We start from the raw sequence: 12,314 nt of genomic DNA on the forward strand, positions 1-12,314 counted from the left end.
AAACTAGCAAGCACAATTCTGTTCTGCAAATCGGAATTGGCCTCGAGCTTTAGCTAAGGACCAACTCCGATGTCCGTCCTTAAATACATGTGAAATTCCTAAATGGTTCTGAGACAACCACAGGGCTATTTTGCATTAAATTTGTAGTATTTGAGAAAGTTAAGGTCTAGCGGTTGCTGGAAGAATTTCAATTCAGAGCCTAAAGTAAAAATTATTGAAAATAGGCAGGTTTAAAGAAAAGTAAAAGCACGAAGTTTAATAATCCCCAACTCTGCAATAAAAACACATATCACAGTTCTGCGGACTGGATCAGCTATGTCTTAAGTCAAGGAATATGATATATGAATTTACCGCTTGTGTGAAATGTTCCAATGTTCATAAGCATTTTGCACGTCCTACTCACAAATTAATGATTGTATTTTAGAGCAGTGTATGATACGTCAATTTCGCCAACTTTAGTTATGGATTAGGTGCAACTAACAGAACTGTTATATCACTGTTTTTTTTAGTAAGAGTTGTTAACTTAATAGCTTCGTTTCTTGGAATTTTCGTGGATTTGTATAAAACGTCACCTGAATAAAAAATGTTACATCATGCTTGTGCTATGCAAATGATGCTTTTTTGAATAACGTGTTTACTTTGATGTAATAATGCTTTCCCATTTGACCCAATTCTTTCCTGGAGGCATGTAAGGCTTTAGTGAGGTATAAACAAATAAATGGGAATAATTTCATACTTCAATAAATAATGTGGTTTTTCTCAGCATTCCAGTTTTTACCACCAGCATGACCTGTATGAAGCTTTGGCTACTGCTCACATGTTGCAAGTTCATTCTTACATGATCGCCCACTACTTCACTTCCTGGTAAAGCAGCGAGGAAACGCTAGCTTTTAACCTCGTTGGTTCCGCCTGGTACTCTGCCACGGTGAAGCCTGCAAAATACAATTGAAAATCATTTTAAAAAGGTGTAATGAACATTTCGCCATAATGTATAGGCAGGCGCAAACATGTCACAAATATATATATCTACAAATGTGGTATAAATATTTATATGCATATAGTTGTAGCACTACGCTGTTTCATTTAGGTATTTGAGAAAAAAATTATAACAAGAAAGTAGCAGAAGTATCTCCGGGAAGAGGGACAGTTCTCAGGTAAACACTTTTGAGAATATTTTCACTTTGCCAGGATTTTGTGACACTAGAACTAGGCCAATGCACAGACACTAGAAAGCCATTGCTAGTCACAAAAATAAAGTGTCTCCGAAAGACAGCGGCCCAGTCACACATTAATGCCATCTTGTAATGACAACACATTCCAATTTTAACATATGTAAGCAAGTAGGAACACCCATGAACTAAGGCTCCTATATAGACATCGCGCTACGCATAGCAAACAAATTTTTGGAAGAAAAGGAGAATGATCTGCTGGCTTCTATTGTTCAGTGGGTGAAAAAATATTACATCTGCTGGTCGCCATAGTTCGTATGTGCTATGCGTAATATGGCAGTATTCAATTTCTCACCTGGAGCTTGAGATTTTGAGCAATCATAACAATGCATTTAACTATCTGTTGCATGGGGACCAATCAGACTTTTTTAGGGTTGTTTGCAATGAAAAGTTTGCAACGCCGAGTTTGCACTGCCGTCCTCAATTTCACATTGCTTTCACAGGCAGAGCAAAAAATTGGCTTTTTCGCTCAACCCCCTGGTACGTATAATTTTCTCTCCTAGGCGCATGTTGAGCCACCGGCCAGTCTGCCCCATGTACATTTGACCAAATATGCATATGATCACAGAAATAGACAACACTACCCCTGACAGACACAAGACAAATTTAATGCTATCTTTAATAAAGCAAGCCTCCCTGGCCAGGCTGCCTTAGGTCACTTTAGACTGCTATGCACATGTATTTCTAACGAAAAATAAAGCAGGCAGGATATGCATGGCAGCCCGCAAGCGAATTGAGAAAGGCAAGCAGGCAAGGGAGGCTTGCGTCGGTGAGAAATACCACCAAATTTTCCATTACGTGTCACAGGTAGTGTACTGTATTCCTTTCACATGTGGTCAAACTTACATAGAGCAAACTGGCCGGTGCCTAAACATGTGCCTAAGAGATGACCATATTTCACTCAAAAGACCAGTATGCTTGTCCAACTTGGCCATGCATTGTCACAACAGGGCATAATGTAGGATTAAGATTGTTCATCTGTGTTCACCCACACTGAAAAATTAACTAGAGAAATCAGTGAGGCATACCACATAAATAAGAAGACGTGTGAGCGAGCTCTCATTAATAATGCACGAAAAAATATATCCTTTCTAGATGACAAGGGATCGAAATCAGTCTGCCTATTTATTACTGAAGTAACTGAGCAGAGCGAATACTGACCTTCATATTTATTTTCAGCAAATTCAAGCTAATCAAATGTGTATTTGTCAGACACAGTTGTTCTGGCAACAGGACAGAAATAACTGGGAAGATATTAATGATAAACAATGGTGTGCACGCTACGTGCTCAGACTTGTGACATATGTGGCAAACTACACTACAAATTCTTACATGCACAGGTAACTGCATGAGCTTGCAGCACAAACAGGAAAAATATGGAATAAATGCAACAGCATAGGAAACAGTTTTAAGACAATAAAACCAAACTAAAAAGCGATAAACATACTGTGTACTAAGCAAAAATAAAATTTATCTTGCAGCCAAACAATTTATGCAGGAAAAAATACTAAACATCAGGACATGTTAGGTCTAGTTTTATACAGAACATGATAATGTGTGCATAATCTTTACGCACACATGTAAGTAAGTTGAATACAGTTGCATAAATATTTATCCTCTTTAGTAAACTGCATAAACTAATGTGTCGCTAAACTGAACCATGAATGATACCAAGATCCAACTTTTTTGGAACATGTACATTTCATACATACCTGACATGAGCATCCAGCCATGCTGCTGCAGGCACTCATATGGGGTCTGCATTTCTGGGGGCTCCTCCTTTTAGTGGACACTGTTGCGGGCCAAGGCCTCACCACTACAAAATGAGTTGTGTTAGCTTATAGCAGTGGAACAATAAAGCTGTCATATCGTAAACACATGCAAGGAGCACCTAAAATAGTCACGAAAACAATGTCTGCACTAGTACAGGATGGCAAGAGAGCAAAAGGTTGAAATTATTGAATGTCTTGATAATATGGACCTCTTCATCAAAGTAAATTTTTGGGCACGTCGCACCTGCACATTACAATGTATTTTAAATTTTTTAGAGAGTCGTTTTTTTATTACTTAGATTAAGCAACTTTCCCCTGCCATGTTTATTTATGTGAAAGTTATGTCAGCACAGCTTGTCATGAAAAGAAAGCTATACTAGTAAGTAGCAAGCTGTGATTGGCTTACATTTTTTTCCTGCTGCTCGTAAGCCTAAAACCTCGTAAGCAGAGATTACCCACAACGTCGAAGCATTTATAAGCAAGGAAACGTCATTGAAAGAATCGGTGAAGAGGCAGGTGGATCGTTACTATGCAACTGCAGCAGAAAAACGGGAGCTCACGCACAGGTGCACAAGATGAACACGATGATTTCCGAACGTAATCTATCTCAGCGGAAGAAAACGCTTATCAGGATTATCAATTCCGCATTGTGGCAACAAATTTGCGTAACTAAATTCTGACAACCAGTGCGCCGCAAGCATCAGCACAGATTTCACTGTTGTCGTGGGTGTTCTATTTCCTACGTCCGCAAGGCACTCTATGCACACGATAAGCACGCACAACACACGTGTAGTTAGCAAGTACGATTGCTTACCTTTTGAACAGTACGATGAGATCGAAAAGAGCTCTCCGAGTTGCCAGTGCTGCGTCGACGATGTTGATCCCAGCATACATGCCGTTGCGTAATGGACGAGCTGAGGCACGCTAATAATACGCATTATTTCATTGCGACGTCCACAAAACTTTCCACGACCACCCAAGACAAAGGGAACACACTCCACGGCATGAAAATCGTTGGTCCACATTTGCCTGGCGCGCCACGCATACGGCGAGTTTGCAGCGAGACGCAGGCTATCTTCCGGCACTTTCGTGCACACGAACTACACCACATTTCATTACGGGAAACCTAAAAACACAAGATCAAACAAACACATCGAAGCAGCGTGCCGTGCACTACCGACCGGCACATTCAAGACGGAGGAATAACAACACGCCTTATTTTACCGGCCGCGTGGGACCGGCGCCGCCAGCGCCGTCTGTATACTTGTGAGGCTGTTGTGGCCTCTGTGATGCCAGCAATAACAACCACTACAGCACGTTTTTGTGCCACTTTGTGCCCAATTACGTATATATATGTTCCGAGAGAAAAAGAACCATCGACCAGTCTATATTGTACGCTACAATTTAGCGCAGCTAGAAATTTCATAACCAATTCTTGCTTTTGAATCACTTATGCCGCAAGTAGCCAGCAAAGCATGGCCTTCGAGATCTGGTTATGTGATCCTGAGAAATCCGTCGCTGGGGCGTGATTTGAACGATTTGAACTCCGATCACCTGCCTTAAAACGCATAGATGACATTTCCCACAGCCATTAGCTGCGTTGCCTGCGCCGTAACTTCGTTTTAAGTAGCTTCCTGCTGTCTTCAACATTAAATGTAGCCCAGAAATGTTTGACACAATCTCGGAGGTACACATGGCAGTGTGCGATGTTTCCGTGCGCTTTGTAATTGTCCGTCGCAAAGCAACAAATATACGATGGTTCTTAATTTTGCTCGTGTGGCGCAGGTTATACCCATGTCGTCCGTATCTTGCTTTCGTGTCGGTGTGTTTATCGTGCGCGGATTGCACTCATGTCGTTCGTGCCTTCTCTGTGTATCGTGCGACCTACGAAGATTCCTCGAAAAAACCGCATGTCTCTGCAGCGTGCATGCGTCGCATTTTAGTGACATAGGCCAAAATGTGCGGCGGCGTTCTGTGTGTTTGCTGCCAAGTGCTGCAGTCACTGTGTTCCAGCAGATAGACGCGGCTGCTTACGCGTAGTTTTGTTTAGTGTTCCTTGGTCGTCTTTGTGATTCACCTGCATCGGCGATAGAAACCACAATGCGCTTCCTTGACTTTACCTTGTGTAATTTCGCTTTTTGTTTTGTTCGCCTTCTTCAGTGATTGTAAAGATGCTCTTGCTTGATAGTAAAAACCTTTGAAACGGGTTTGAAATAATCAGGCATTTTATTCCTTGGAAATTGGCGCGAGTGGTAATTTTACAAGAGCTTAGCAACAGCTCTGTATATCGAGCTAAAAGCTAAATATCTAAACGTGTTACAGTACGTGAATCTTACTATTATGTGTCAATATCTCAGTACGTTCTCTGCTGAGGACCTCCCACCACGTTAAAGGCAAATGCAATTGTCCAATTCGCTCTGAACTAGCGTATATCATTTTTTTTCATATCATTTGTTGCAAGTACAAAAATTTCCTTGGGTGCACTGTTGTCTTTTCGAGTTAAAAAGAGTCTTTGAGATATTATTCACCAGTATTCGACACTTTCTATTGAAACGTTTATAGAGTGCGAATATAGAGCCATTCTATAGACAGGCCGCACGGTAGCTTCTTTAAGCGTCCTATAAACGTTCCTCTATAGAATTCAGTGCATATGTGAATACACACACTATAGAACGCTTATAGAGTGGGAATGGAGGGCCAGTCTATAGGCAGCCACAATAGAAGTGCTACAAACATTCCATAACATTCTTCTATAGAATTTAATACATATGATGTCAATACACCCTCCATACACGGTGTTTCACGTAACTTGAGCCAAACTTTAAAAATATGCAAATGCCACGTAGCTGGACCGAACTAACCAAACCAAGGTAATGTTGTTAGCCGTCGCTTGGAGATACTCACATAATTTTTTGCATTCCGCCTAATTAGATAATTAGTCTTAAATAATTAATCAACTTCTGAAATATTGCCGCGCGACTGGCCGCTCGAGGCACTTTGCGTGTATTCGCGGGATTCTTTCACACTCGGAACAACACTTTTATGCAGCACGTATTGAGCAACAGAAATATGTGTCGCGAGTATTTCATGTTGCTCTGCAATTTTCTCATTGATAATTTTCATCTAATTATAATATTTGAGAAGTTCAATAATTAATTAAGACTAATTATCGAATTAGGCGGAATATGTAAAAATAATTTGAGCATCTGAGGGCGACGGCAAACATTACCTTGGTTCTCTCCAGCTACGTTGCATTTGCATATTTTTTATGTTTGGCACAAGGTAAGTGAAACACACTGAAGAATGCTTAAAGAGCGCGAATAGAGAGCCGCTCTATAGACAGACCACATTAGAAGTGCTAGAAATTTTCTATAAACATTCTTCTATAGAATTTAGTACATACGATGTAAATGCAACCTCTATAGAACTTTTACAGAGGGCGAATGGAGAGCCAGTCTATAGACAGGCCGCATTAGAAGTGTTAAAAACGTTCTATAAGCATTCTTCTATAGAATTTAGTACATATGATGTCGACACACCCTCTATAGAACGTTTATAGAGAGCGAATGGAGAGCCTGTCTATAGACAGGTCACATTAGAAGTGCAAAAAACTTTCTATAAACGTTCTTCTATAGAATTTAGTACGTAAGATATCAATACACCCTCTATAGAACATTTGTAGAGGGCTAATTGAGAGCCAGTCTATAGACAGGCCGCATTAGAAGTGCTAAAAACGCTCTATAAACGTTCCTCTATAGAATTTAGTACATAAGATATCAATACACCCTCTATAGAACATTTATAGAAAGCCAATGGAGAGCCATTCTATAGAGAGGTCACGTTAGAAGTTCTAAAGACGTTCTTTAAAAATACTTTATAGAATTCAGTACATATAACGTCAATACACCCTCTATTGCACTTTTATTGTGTGTGAAATGACATGTTTCTATAGACAGGTTGCTTTAGACTTCGTATAGAGATTCTATGCAGACGACTCTATAGAGCGCGAGTTCCTATAGAGTTCCTTTTGACTTCATAGGAACTCATTAGGAGTTCTAAAGGAACTCTAAATTCATTTTCGAGTGTAACCCTTCGGGTAGCGAGTACCTAATCGCTAGTTCGATTCTTCGCATTGTGGCTAAACCCGGCTCCGGTTCGATGTTGGGCGAGAAGTGACTAAATCTGCCCCTCGAAGGGAAAGGCCTGTTTGGAGCATCCTAAAGGCTGTCGATTGCGATCGACATATGCATGCAAGCTTGCATAAAAATCTATAATCTATACTACAGTATCACTGCAAGCAATAGCAAAACAAAAGAAAAGGTAGACATAACGCATACAATCCAGCAGCAAAATAAAATAAACAAAGAATTCTGAACAAAAAATTCATTCCAGGGGCACAACAGCGCAAAGCTTTCCCAAACTTTTTAGTACATTTATGCAATCAGCCCTCCGCGATTGGTCAAACATTTTCCGGGCAACTCCCGCTCCCCGCGCCGTCACGAAAACAGCAAGAAAAGAAAAAAAAAAAGAAAGAAACCATCTGATATGCTGTGTACAAACAGTTATACATGATTAGACTGAACACACGAAGAATGATTATTTCCTGTTCGACAACTTCTTTGCTATATTAGCACTCAGCTATTTGCCGAAAGATTTCCGGCTGCGCCCAGTCTACACCACCTAGATAGCAAGCTCTACACATTCCGATCCATGACGTCATGCTTCCTGGCCGACTGCGATAGAATCTAATGGGAATGCTCCCACGTAAGAAACATCGATTTTGACGTCACCGCTTTCGTCACGCCAGCCTTCGCAATTGAAATTTCGGGCTAGGTAGCATGAGGTCATACATCGGAGTTTGTAGGCCTTGTGCTATCCAGGTGGTGTTGGTCCACTTCTCCTGTCAGTCACGCGGGTTGCAAAATTGTGAAAACTCACCACCTCAAAGTTACGTGTAGGCGTCAAAGATGTATTATAATATGCCGAAAACAACGGGCCGAATTCACAAAGCTTTTCGTTCGTAAGTGCTGCTTGCCGTTGGCCAACCGCCTTCGATAATGATATGTCCAACATCATGATTGGCTGACGCCTGCTTCTACGGACAGTTTTAGCATAAGAATGTTTTTGTGAATTCGGCCCTGAATTTTTTCCGTATAGCCGTAAATTGCCCCGTTCCGAAAGGAATAGACGTGTAAGCCTACCGATCATTCGGACACTGGCTGCTCGGAGCTGCCGGGGACCATGAATTTATTTCAACTTATAAGATGTTTTGCGAGGCAGTATAACATTTTCAAGATTTTCCGGGCGTCTACGACATTGCTGTGCCAACTCTTCGGCGAAGATCTGTCTTGGCGGCATTTTTTAAAACTTCCATTGCACGCGGCTGCGATTATTGACCAACCACCGCAAGCTGAGCTAGGGGAACCGGACCAATCGCAGACGCCGGCAACACCCACTCATCTGGTTATCTACTTTCACTGCTCTAGCTCGACCCTATCGAAACCTTCTCCAGTGCTGCGTGCTCTTCGTCTCTTGTCAGCCAATAAATAAGAAAAAGATGTCAGGATAGGTAATGCTTTGTTTTTAAAGGAAATGAAGGTCCTCCTTTAAACGAGAAGAGCGTGCAATTGGTTGGTTCAAACAACGCTGCGGGTCACCGCCCGATGCTTTCGTTGGCGGTTACGTAAATTTGACTTCAGGTGTTTGGAACTAAAACAATAATAATAGTTACGTTATAGGGTTCCTGAACTTATTCATTTGTTAAACATTATTTTAAATGCGTCGATTATTGTGCCAATGAGTGACAACAGGGTATAGTTTAGAACATCATCCATTGTGTAGGATTGCTTTTGCATGCCATATAGTTGGCACGTATAAAACATTTGTCATAAAGCACTTTCCTTCTGTTGCCCCGAGTTTCTCCCAAAAAGCTTTTTTGAGAACACTCTATTATTTCGCAAATTTGGATTTATATAGCAGTTGACCGTATCGTACCTAATAAATGTATGGTTAATACGTGATTTTAATCGAAGAGTTCTGCCGAGGGACTTCTATTGACCTTGAATTACTTATAGGATATGCATTGTAGGATTTTGTAGTACATATATTTTGTCGACATTTTCTTTTGTTGCCATATAAGGAGGCAGTATTGTAAACGTGAGTGAACTAGTGCGCAGTCTAATTGCCTGTGAATCATGCAGGCAGAAGTTGCCTTAGTCTTCTAATGAAATATCTCTTCTCTCACTATAAACATGAGGGCCAGTTCAATTTTTTTCATGTAGAACACCAAGAAACTCATCTAATGTAACAGTCTCAACCATTAACCACAGAATTTAATTTGCATCTCATTCTTGATACACTTGTTTCCGGGGCTAAAATGATGCGATTAGATTTTCAGCGTTCCCATCCAATTTATTTACTGTAAGTCTCGGGTCAAATATCCAACAGTTTATCAGCCTTCATCTGAAGAATAAATTTTGTCGGCTGAAAAAAGTACATTTGCATTATTGCCGTACAAAATTTTATCTGGCTTATGTGGAACGTCTATATAGTCATTTAGGTATAATAAAAACAGAAGCGGACAATCACTGCATCCTTGAGGAACTCGGTGCTTAATTTCTTCGAGAATGACTTTGCAGGATTAGTGACCGTGCACTGATGGCTGCTTGTTGAATAGGTACGTATTGGTTCGAAAGCAGGTGAGGGTGAGTGAAATAACTTTATTTAGGAAAGCAGGTCTCCTAAATCCACATTCACTTAAATGTTTGAATGGGATGTCCTGTTTATAGAGTCAAATGGCCGTTTGAAATTGACAAATACTCCTATAATACATACATTTATGTTCGAATTATGAAATAGTTTTTCCTGCGATGGCTAGAAGCGCCCTTTCAGGAGACCTTTGTTTCTGGAACCCTTACTGTTTCTCCGTATGTCTGGTATTTCTGGTGCTGAAATTCAGAATACGTGTATTCATAGCTTGCTCAAAATCTTTGAAGAAATTGGGAGAACCGAGATGGCTCCGTAGCTGTTCGTGTCCTTACTATCAGCTGCTTTAAATGTAGCGGATACTTTAGCGATCTTTAATTTATAAGGAAAAACAAACACATGGCAAAATAAAGTTACAAACGTGCGAAAAAGAGCTGCTGTTATATTGGACAGCTGCTTTTATTCGCTAGGCTTTTATCTCGTCTTTTCCGCATGCGGAGCCATTCTTTCATTTAGTAATAGGGTGTAATTTCATATTGTGTGGTCAACGCTACGAAAAGTGATTTTAATGAATATCAAATAAGTTTTATTTGTACCAGTGACGATACATGGCGAAAAAGGCTGACCAGAAAAAAGCGGCTTGCTGCGGCTCGACAAACATACGCCCGACATAACAGTGACAGGCTGGTAGTACTAAGCAGAAAGGAAAATCTATATGTGTTAGCATGGAGTAATGCAAGGGACAGTGCTAAAAGTTATTTCAATTCAGTCAATACAGCTTTTTTGCCTACAAGAAGGGTTAATTTTGGGAGTCATGAGGGAGGCAGTGGCCGAATACTGCACCAGCTAGGATAATTGCTGTTTGGTGTGTGGGGTCTTCCCCACCCGTAGCGCGTATAATCGCAGCTACTTAGGGTTCGGGTGAATAAGTCAACAAGCGAGTCAACTCAACAACGTTTATTGTTGTGGGCAATAAAACACACTTGCAGAGGGAAGTCGGCTGTGTATAATAAGTAATAAAATAGGCTTGCCTCGCCGCGTGTGGTAGTCAGGCAACGAGGTCACTCACGGGTTGCAGCGGGTAAATCCGTATGGGCAGGTAGGTGTAGCGACGCCAGAGCCCCGGGGGTCTTTCGGTCGCGCTCTTTCATACCTTTTTACTTTTCGCGAGGGGAATGTCCTCCTTGCCGCGGATACTTTCCCTCTTCCCGCGCGGGCACTTGCTCGCGAGAGGCGAGCGAGAACCGGAGAGGGCAAAGTGCACCTCTCCGTGTCCGCCCGGCTCGCGCTATGCGCACACGAGATGTCCGCCCGGCTCCCGCCGAGTGCGCTCCGTGCGCAAGCGACGACGAGCGCCTGCGGGAGAGGTGGCAGCGTGTGCTCCCCACAGGTGAGGGGTGACAAGCGTAGTGGGCCGTCCTAATTGTTGCGTACAGTGGCTAGAATAGGGGAAGTGTGATTACCGCCCGGCGGCTCCTATGGCAACCGCCGTCGCCGCTTGTGATGCATCCGCCGGGGGGCGCTCGCACTCGTTTATACGTCGAGCCGGGCGCCCGATACGAATTGGTCCGCGAGTTTCTCGCGCTTGCTGTTGGAAATTCTCGTGCGAAGTAATGTTTCGTGCGGTGCCGACAAGTGCTCAGGGATGAGCCGCCGTCACAGTCACTGTTTTTGGCCTGTCTGCACGACTAGTTACAAATCGTGCAAAAAGAAGTTGTCGCTCTTCGGGGTATTGTAAGACGAGGAGACGTACCGAAAGTGGCAGCGCAATATACCTCGGGTGGACAAGCCACTCGAACGAAATGCCGCTTTGTGCGAACTGCATTTCGATCCGCAGTTTGTGTCGCGTCACTTTGAACACATCATCAGTGGTGAGCTGGTGCGCCTGGAAAGGAGCAGGCCATTGCTACAGCCGGATGCGATACTGACGATCTTTCCAAACGTCCCCAAGTACATCTCCAAGCCAGTGCCTAAGAAAAGGAATCCGAAAGAAAGGTTGGACCCACAGTTTTTTTTTTTTTTTTTGGAGGACCCACCTCCAAAAAAAAAAAAATGACAGCAGATCCACGAGGTGAATGATGAGTGGGCGAAGCTCCGGAGGGAATCATCGGATCTCCCGCTGAAGGGGACGCTAGCACAAACGCGTTAGAAACGTGCAGTACTCTCTAGTAAGGGGGAGCGGCCACAGCGTCTTACGCAGCCATTTACACATGCCGGAACGTGCACCGCGTTTGCCGACGCCATCACATGACTGCTGAGAGAGTATACCCCCCGTATTCATAAACGCTCCTCGACTTGAACTTGACTTGCCACCGCTTTGGGCAGCGCGTTCGAAACGCGTTGAAGGTAAGGTGGAGAGGCCACAGCGTCTTACACCAGCTTCTTACACGGGCCGTAACGCGCTAGCACAAACGCGTTAGAAACGCGCTAGAAACACGGCCTTTCGTTAATGTTGGGTATTTATAGCCATCGTGGTGCGTTTGTCCATGTCCGCTTCGTGGCGTAGTGGATAACGCCGCGCGCTCAGAAGCGAGGGGTCCCTGGTTCGATTCCGCGCTACGGACACAACTTCGGAATTTTTTTCTCATTTTTCTCAGACTGGTTACAC

At 42.7% G+C, this 12,314-nt stretch overlaps 1 long non-coding RNA gene across 1 annotated transcript; it reads right to left on the reverse strand.

The window, feature by feature from the left end:
- Positions 1–555: 555 nt before the first annotated feature.
- On the reverse strand, positions 556–4,170 carry LOC125940088 (uncharacterized). Its single transcript, XR_007463328.1, has 3 exons — positions 3,816–4,170; positions 2,942–3,045; positions 556–932 (listed from the first exon to the last, which is right to left on the reverse strand). It is a non-coding gene; the product is annotated as an uncharacterized LOC125940088 (long non-coding RNA).
- Positions 4,171–12,314: the final 8,144 nt, after the last annotated feature.

The sequence above is a fragment of the Dermacentor silvarum genome, chromosome 9 (genome assembly GCF_013339745.2).
Source record: "Dermacentor silvarum isolate Dsil-2018 chromosome 9, BIME_Dsil_1.4, whole genome shotgun sequence".
Lineage (NCBI taxonomy): Eukaryota > Metazoa > Arthropoda > Arachnida > Ixodida > Ixodidae > Dermacentor > Dermacentor silvarum.